Source organism: Phyllostomus hastatus, unplaced genomic scaffold (assembly GCF_019186645.2).
Source record: "Phyllostomus hastatus isolate PE091 unplaced genomic scaffold, TTU_PhHast_1.1 phas_contig_113, whole genome shotgun sequence".
NCBI lineage: Eukaryota > Metazoa > Chordata > Mammalia > Chiroptera > Phyllostomidae > Phyllostomus > Phyllostomus hastatus.
The window spans coordinates 7,390,722-7,398,280 of NW_025333530.1; the positions used below are offsets into that span (position 1 = coordinate 7,390,722).

The 7,559-nt window shown below is 47.4% G+C and overlaps 1 pseudogene; it reads right to left on the reverse strand.

Moving 5' to 3' along the window:
- Positions 1–886: 886 nt before the first annotated feature.
- On the reverse strand, positions 887–4,661 carry LOC123817564 (annotated as a pseudogene).
- Positions 4,662–7,559: the final 2,898 nt, after the last annotated feature.

The window sequence follows — 7,559 nt, forward strand, 5'->3', positions numbered from 1 at the left end:
TGCCAGAGAGCACTATAGCTGGGGTAGAAGCAAAGGCTGGCCTGGCACTGGCCTCTGCCCAAGATGGCCTGTGTGGTGCTGTCCAGGGCTGGCTGGCCTGGAGTAGGGGTTGGGGCCTAGGCTGGGACTTGAGCTGTCTATTTGCTACCAATAGAGTCAGGTGAGGTCCCAAGGGAAGTGCATAGGTAGGTGGAGTGTTATCCACAGGGTTACCTCCGAGTCAGAGGTGGGCTGGGGAGCCGAGCCTGCAGATGTGCCATCTGAGGGGCTGGCATTCCCTGCAGAAGTGACTGGCAGGCTGGTGGATGAAGGAGTGCTAGGAATAGTGACAGGAGCAGGCCTTGCAGCAGGCAGTGAGGAAGACCTCAGAGGCTCTGGAACACCGAAGTCTTGGATAGCCTCCATCCCACCACATAGAGCACTGCTGAGGTGTTGCCACAGTGCTCCCTTCCCTGCATCAATGTCTTTGGCTATGACTCTGTAACCCAGCTCAGGATGTTGTGGCATCTTCAGAGATTTTCCTCACCTGTGTGGCAGCAGAGGAACTCTGTGTTTTCAAGCCCTAGAACTGTCACAGGCAGGTGAATGGTTCCTCAGGGATCAGTTCTTTCTGCTGGTGCCATCTTGGTCTTTTTCGGGCTGGCTCTTTCTCTGGGCAATCACAGCACCTGAGGAGGGAGCCTGAGAGCCTTGCTGGCTCACTCTTTGTGAACCTTTGGGACAGCCTGGCATAGCAAGTGGCCCAATGCCTCCTCCTCTCCACTGGCAGAAAACCTCTAATGGAGCTGTAGGAGCTGGTGATGATGTTTCTTTGGGGGCTCCTCACAGAGGCCTGGGAACTCCTGTGGCATCTGTCTTCTGGGCTCTGCATGCAGAGGATTCTCTGCTAAGGCCCAGGCTTGGGCACGAAGGAAGAAAGGCTTCCCTGGTCCCCCAGGGGCCTGATGGCAGACTGTGCTTCCCCAGAGCCATCAGGGTCCCTTCTGTGATCAGCCTGCCTCTCTAGAACTGTGGAGTCTTCCTCCTGCTCCGTCATCTCTTTCCTGCTTTCTCCACAGGTGCTCTGATGGGAACACCTGCAGATTGAGGTAAGGATCCCCAGGAAAAAGCACAGGGTCTGAGGGATCCTAAAACACAGTCTCAGGGATGCTGGAACATGGCATGGTGGCCAAATAGGCAGGTACTTAGTGCAGGATGGCCTTGGAGTAGATGGAGGTGCATGGGCAACAGGGTGCCGTGGGTAGACCAATGGAAAGTTGTGAGCATGGTGAGCTCAACACTGGGCCCTGGGTACCCAGGCTGGGGGGTAGGGGCAGAGTCTGCCCAGGTAACAGCCCATTGGGTGCTTGAGTGATATCTTTCCTCAAACAGAAAGAAAAAAGAGCAGGATCCCAGCAAGCTCCTCCAGCTGTCAACAACACTGTTGAAAGACAAGAGCTGACTGTTGGGCCTGTTGTTAGGATATACTTGGAACTGCCAGTTGTGGGGTTGGGTGGTCATGCAAGAAGCTGCATGCTCCTTATGATTCTGGGGGCAGAGGTGCACACAGAGGGCCACTCACAGAAGATGCCCCAGGACTCGGGGCCAGCAATGTTGCAGATCTGCCCCAGGCTCTCAGGTGCTTCCCAATCTGCTGAGGGTTGGCGTTGTTGACCTGAGGTCCATGAGAAGTGAGAGAGTCGCTAAGATCGTAAGTGCCCATGTTCACATAGACAGTCAGTGAGAGCCGAGATGTCTCCCCCACTACACAAGATGGCAGCAGAGAGAAGTTTTTAATACTATGGGCCAAAACCTAGACTGATGAATGGGTAGGGCCTGAGGGGGCTGAAAGCTGGAAAGATAAATGCATAGGGCCCAAGCAGCCAAAAGCAAGCAAATTAATTGGATAGGAAAAAAACCCCTCCCCTCCCTATCCCTGTAATATCCCTATAATAACTTTGGGCTTGAGCAAGAAGATGAGATGGTCTTTAGGAGGGGAGTCCCTCATTCTCCCAGATCCTACAGCACCTAAATAACACCTCTTTCCTTTTGCACCAGCACCTGCCTCGTGAGTTTGGCTTTTGTTGCTGGCAGGCAGCTCAACCTCCATTTTGATGGGTTATACCATTCATTTCCCTTGGGGTGACACCTGAAGTGACAGCCATCACAGGCTGGGAGTGAAGCATACTTAACATTTTACCCCACAATTCATCAAGGAGATTGACCCATAATTTTCTTTCTTTGTGATGAATTTATCTGGTTTTGGAATTAGGGTAATGCTGGCTTGTAAAATGGGCTTGCTTCTCAGCATTCAGGTCCCACCAGCTCACACACAAGCAGGTCCGGGCTCTGCAAGCAGAGGAGGGTAGGATAGCACGGCTCAGCTTTGGCATCTGCTTTGGCACTGCTTCCCAGGGAACAGGGTACAAGGGGTCAAACCCTGTGGCAAGGCCTGGGCTGGTGCAGGGTGGCTCCTTCTCCAGCTCCTCTTTGTTGGGAGGCTCCCCCTCCAAGGTGATTCTTAGTCCAAAGCCTCCTGCAGCACCAGCACCCTCTTCTGCTTCAGCTTTTGGGCATTCTCCTCCTCCTGCATCTTCTGGAGGTTGTCATCCTCCACTAGTGACATGAATTTTGGGGGCCCATGGCCTCGTACACCTACACTGCCAACTCAAAGTACTTCTATTTGCAGAAAGGACATCTGCTTCAGGGTTGGGGGTTGGGCAGTCCTATCCTGGGGCAGTGCTGGCCCACGCAGCAGGGAATGTCCTGTAGGCCTGCTTCACGTGGGAGGGCAGCTCATGGGAGGGCTTAGAGAGGGATGCAGGTGGCTGGGGAGAGCAAGCAGCCTAGACCACCTTCCCTCCAGCCTCCCCTGTCGGTACCCTCTGTGTGCTGCCAGTGTTGGGCATGGCAGTCCAGCCTCAGGCTCTTTAGGTCCTGGCTGTGGTCCCTAGCCACCACTTTGGGGTTAGTTAAAGCTTTCTCTCGTTGGGGCCCTTGAGGCTCAGCTCTTGTTAGAGTTGAGATGCTTTACAAAATGTTCTGGCCACTGATGCCTGCTCCAAAGGTGTTGACAGTGATGTCCCAGTACACCTCAAAGGAGAGAGGGGTGGTACTGGCATTGAAGCCCTAGCAGACAAGCATGGTGAGGGTGTCGCCCACCTTGTGTAGCACCTGCATGGCCTCACAGTGTGTGAAGAGGAGCGGGCCCTGCTGGTTCACCTTTTGTAGCAGCAGCTGCAAACATGGGCGGCCATTGCTCCCAGTGGCTCTAGTGGGGGATGGTGGGGAAGGACTCACCTTGGAGAGAAAGAAAGGTTAGCAGGGAAATAGCATGGTCATGTCTGGCATGGTCATGTCCACTTCACTGAGCTGCAGCTCACTGACCTGCAGAATGCCAGCCAGGTTGGCAGCCCCACCCTCAGCGGGGAGATTGCCAGCCCAGTACAGTTGCTGAAATGATGACGTCCTGCCCCTTCCCTCTGCACACCAGGCAGCCCATGTAGCTCTTTGAGAGGGGTCCAGGGGTCTCGAGCTGGGTCAGAGGACAGGCGCTAGCTGCCAAACCTCCATTCCCCCAGGCTGTAGTCATCCTGTGGTCACGTGGGTATGACAGTGACTGTGCTCTCTGGCTCCACCAAGTGCTCCTGCCACAGCTGCACTGTGGTGCCCACCCTCTGCAGGGCCTCCCCAAGCCTGGTGGTGCTTGGTGTTTGGCAAGGCCACTCCAGTTCAGCCACTTGGACTACAACCTGGTCTGCGGGGAACCCACCTCAGAAACCCAAGGGATAACTGTGCCCTCTTACACACCTTTGAAGTGGGTAGAGCCCTTGCAGCCAGCGACACTAATGTCCATTCTTCTCCCCAACCCCTTCTGCCACATGTCTGTGTCAGCTCTTCTTCCTCAGTGCCAGCAAGCTCTATCAGTAGGTCATTGGCCTTCACAGAGGGCAGAGAGGCCACAGCCTCTTCCTTTTCCTTCTCCTCCTCCTCCTTGGCCCAGGAACCCAGGGTGTGTGCAGGTTTTGTGCCATGCCCAGGCCTTCCTGGGCCCTTGCTGTCTGGCTTCATCCTCTGCAGCAGGACCATGACAGCCTCGGATTTGGGCAGCTTGGAGGCCTTGAAATATTTCTGGTAGTGGGGTATGTCCAGCCGCTGCTTCCCTGCAGGTGTCAGAGGCCTCCAGCAGCCCATTCTCACCCTTGCCATCTTCCTTTGGAGGCTACATCAGTGTTTCCTCTGAATTTCACTGTGGGCTCCTCGTAGGTCTCCTCTTCAGCCTCCTCCTGGACAGCTGGTGGGGCTTCCTGCAGGCTCAGCCCTTCTGCCTCAGCAAGGGGTCTTCAGGCTCACTCTCCAGGGCTATGCTGGTGGACAGGTGTAAGTCCTTTCTCAGTCCAGACTCCACACTTAGTCATTTCCCTGGGGGAAGGGGAGGTCCCGGGTGGAACCTGCAGGAGGCTTTGCTCCAACACTCTTCCACACCTGTCTTCATAACCTTGAGCTCACTGGGGGAGGCTTGCTCTGACACTGCAGGCTCCACTTCTTGGCAGTGGCCTCCTGGGTATCCTCAGAAAATTGATGACACTAATGGGACTGAACAGGATATAGCTCCAGCTCTCAGAAGGGCTCTCCCGCTGCCCCAGAACCTCCAGGCTGGGAGGGGCCTGCTGGGGCAGCATGTTATCCTGGGTCTGGAAATGGAGCCTGCTTCCAATAATGTATTTTGACTTTTGTCTTTTTTTTTAACCTAGAGGATGATTATAGTTTATGCAAATTTATACAGCTGTTTGATCATGACATTAAAATTTTTTCTGTGCATATATAATACTCCAATTAAAAGTAAAAAAGAAAAGGAGAAAAGAAAAAAGGAAAGGAAAGGAGAGGAAAGGAAAGGAAAGGAACAAAGAGAATAGAAAAAAAGAAAAAGAAAAAGAAAAGAAAAGAAAAAGGAAAAGAAAAAAGAAAAGAAAAGAAAGAAAAGAAAAGAAAGAAAAGAAAAGAAAAGAAAAGAAAAGAAAAGAAAAGAAAAGAAAAGAAAGAAAAGAAAAGAAAAAAAAGAAAAGACTATGTATAGGGAACTGATCCGCATGGAATGGCAAATGTAGCCCAGCCCTATTAGAAAGCCTATATGTGCGTGTCAGCACACAGGAAGCCAAACCCATGGATGGGCTTTCCTGTGGGAAACCAGGCCTGCATTATTATACCTAGGCTGCTTTGAGGCTTGCTCTTGCACAAATTCCCTCACCCTGAGTTGAAGCAGCAAAAATTTACTGCATATCTTTAAAATAACTTCCTGAAGTCTGTGCTAATTCTCCCAAGGACAGAGTGTAACCAGACCACTCTTATCATTCCTTTGCATCTGCAACATTTTTATGAAAATCTCAGCATTAACTCACGGTTGCAGACAAGGTAGCTGAGTCATCTATCACACCTCTACACCCAAGTGCAGCCATTGCATCTGGTCTTCTAGAGTCACTATTTCACAGCACTGAAAAGCCCCAGATTGCTACAGGAGCCTCTTAACATTCACACTCCCTGAACCTCATGACCAGTACTGCCCAAGGCAGCACTGTCTAGCACTCACTCTGAATCCCTAGATACAGACAGGAGAATGTCCTAAGCACATGAAAAGCATTAACTCTTGGGGCAGTATACTATCTCACCTTGAACAGGAACCTAATCAACAAAAGAAAAAAGCAAGCAAAATATAACCAGAGACACTGAAATTAAGAACAACCTGACAGTAACCAGAGGGGATGGAGGAAGGAACAGTGGGGAGAAGGGTTTTCAGGAACAACTATAAAGGACACATGAACAAAACCAAGGGGCAGGGGTTGGAAGCAAGGGATAGAGATGGGTTTGGCTGGGGTGGGAGGGAATGGTGGGGGGTAAATGCAGAAAACTGTAATTGAACAACAATAAAACAATTTTTAAAAAAGTACATTGAATTTTATTGTCAAATCCTATACCCACTTATTAGACTTTAATTATCCATGACTTTATCCACTTTTATTGAGCATGTGTACTGCCCTTTTCAGGAATCCTCACACATACAGAAAATGAGGACTCAAGAATACAGTGGAGGAGGTTATACTGGTGGCTTTCCCCTTCCTTCATTTTCCCTTCTTCCTTAGTAAGAAGATCCTAATTTTATTTCAGGACAGCAATGTGATCATCTAAATTAAGTGCTGATACATGACTATGTTTATTAAGACCTATGATTAATTTAGTCACTAGTGATATTAAAAGCAAATAGTTTGCTTTTCTCTTCCATAGAAACATGTCCAAATATGAGTTGAATCATGCTTTTACAAAATGTACATCTCTAATACATACTATTTTATAAAGCAAAGTAATGAAAAGAAGGAAGTGAGATGTGGAACCCACTAAATATAAGTTCCAGATAACTGGAGAGGATAAGACCACATGAATGTTCAGATAAGTAAAAATTCAGCTATATTCTTGTCTCACCTTAGATATCCAAGCACTTGAGATTCTATAATTTTTAGAATCATAAACATCTTTTAAATATTTAAAAACTAAGCATAGAATTGGAAACAAAGTCAAAGAAGCATAATGTCCAGATTTTTAAAAGGGCACATTATAAAAGGAAACTAGAAATACTACTATTAGAACTACTAGAAAATAAAAAATATATAAAAGTTAAAATTAAATACTAATTTAATGAGTTATACCAGATGAGAGATAGGTGAAGAAGGAAACAGAAATGGAAGGTAGATCTGACATATTTTCTCAGCTCATATATACAAAGAAATAAAATATTCAAATAAAGCAGTTAAACAATGTGAAACACAGAGTCAGAAGTACTGATAATCTAACTTTATTCCAAGGAAAAAATGGAGAGATTGGAAGAGATAAAATAGTTAAAGTAATAACAGTAAAGAACGTGTTAGATTTGATAAAAAACATGATTTATCAGCCTTAGGAGACAGGATGAAAATTACAGAGTATGAATAAATTTAAAATCCACCTATAGGTATGCTGAGTTGCAACTTAGGAAAAACAAAGGGAATGATAAGAAAGGCCTGAAGTATAGAGTTATATACTTACAAAAATTTATTGAAATAATAGTAAAAATGAAAATGATTTTTCAGAGACAAACTAAGGTAATTAAATAACTGAAGGAGAATGATTTCATAATAAAAGTATCAGATGTCAGAATAGACAACAATGTTAGTAAATAGGCAGAAATAAAATATTTCCCAAATACTCCCAGAGTAGACAACAATGTTAGTAAATAGGCAGAAATAAAATATTTCCCAAATAAAAATTTTTTTAAATATATTTTATTGATTATGCTATTACAGCTGTCCCATTCCCCCCCTTCCTTCTCCTCCAACCTGCACACCCTCTCCCACCCACATTTCCCCCCTTAGTTCATGTCCATGTGTCATAAGTTCTTTAGCTTCTACATTTCCCATACTATTCTTACCCTCCCCCCATCTATTTTCTACCTACCATCTATGCTACTTAATCTCTGTACCTCTTCCCCTCTCTCTTCCACCCACTCCCCTGTTGCTAACCTTCCATGTGATTTCCATTTCTGTGATTCTGTT